This window comes from Etheostoma spectabile, chromosome 1, assembly GCF_008692095.1.
Source record: "Etheostoma spectabile isolate EspeVRDwgs_2016 chromosome 1, UIUC_Espe_1.0, whole genome shotgun sequence".
NCBI classification, from domain to species: Eukaryota; Metazoa; Chordata; class Actinopteri; order Perciformes; family Percidae; genus Etheostoma; species Etheostoma spectabile.
The window spans coordinates 12493181-12493710 of NC_045733.1; the positions used below are offsets into that span (position 1 = coordinate 12493181).

The 530-nt window shown below is 40.4% G+C and overlaps 1 long non-coding RNA gene across 1 annotated transcript in view; it reads left to right on the forward strand.

The window, feature by feature from the left end:
- LOC116699377 (uncharacterized) overlaps positions 1 to 530 on the forward strand; it is an 18695-nt gene that overhangs the window by 7717 nt on the left and 10448 nt on the right. The gene's annotated exons all lie outside the window — the stretch shown is intronic.

The following is a 530-nucleotide window of genomic DNA, read 5'->3' on the forward strand; positions in this document are numbered from 1 at the left end:
TTTCCCTTCGGGGATCAATAAAGTATTTCTGATTCTGATTCTGATTCTGATTCTGAAGCACATTCATGTACTTCTGAAGGAAATTATATGCTAGAAATGAGCAACCATGCTTTTGCATACAAGACTGTTTCAGACCTTTCTACACAGTCCTGTTGAAGATTTGAAGATATGGGGCACCCTGGTAGCTCACTTGGTAGAGCATGCACCCCATGTACCAAGGCTCTGTCCTTACTGCTGCGGACCAGGGTTTGATTCCGACCTGCAGGCCTTTGCTGCATGTCTTAACCCTCTCTCCCCCCTTTCCTGTCTACGGATGTCTGTTGATTAAATAATAATTAGATTAGATTAGATAATACTTTATTCATCCCACAGTGGGGAAATTCCTTCGTTACAGTAGCATTCTCTACAATAAGAGCAAAAAAACAAGCAAACAAACAAGTAAACACACAAGAAAAACAGGCAACCAGTAGACAATGAGCAGAAGGTAGACTGAAGTAAAGTGGCATCAAATAAAGGTATTGTAAAGTAAA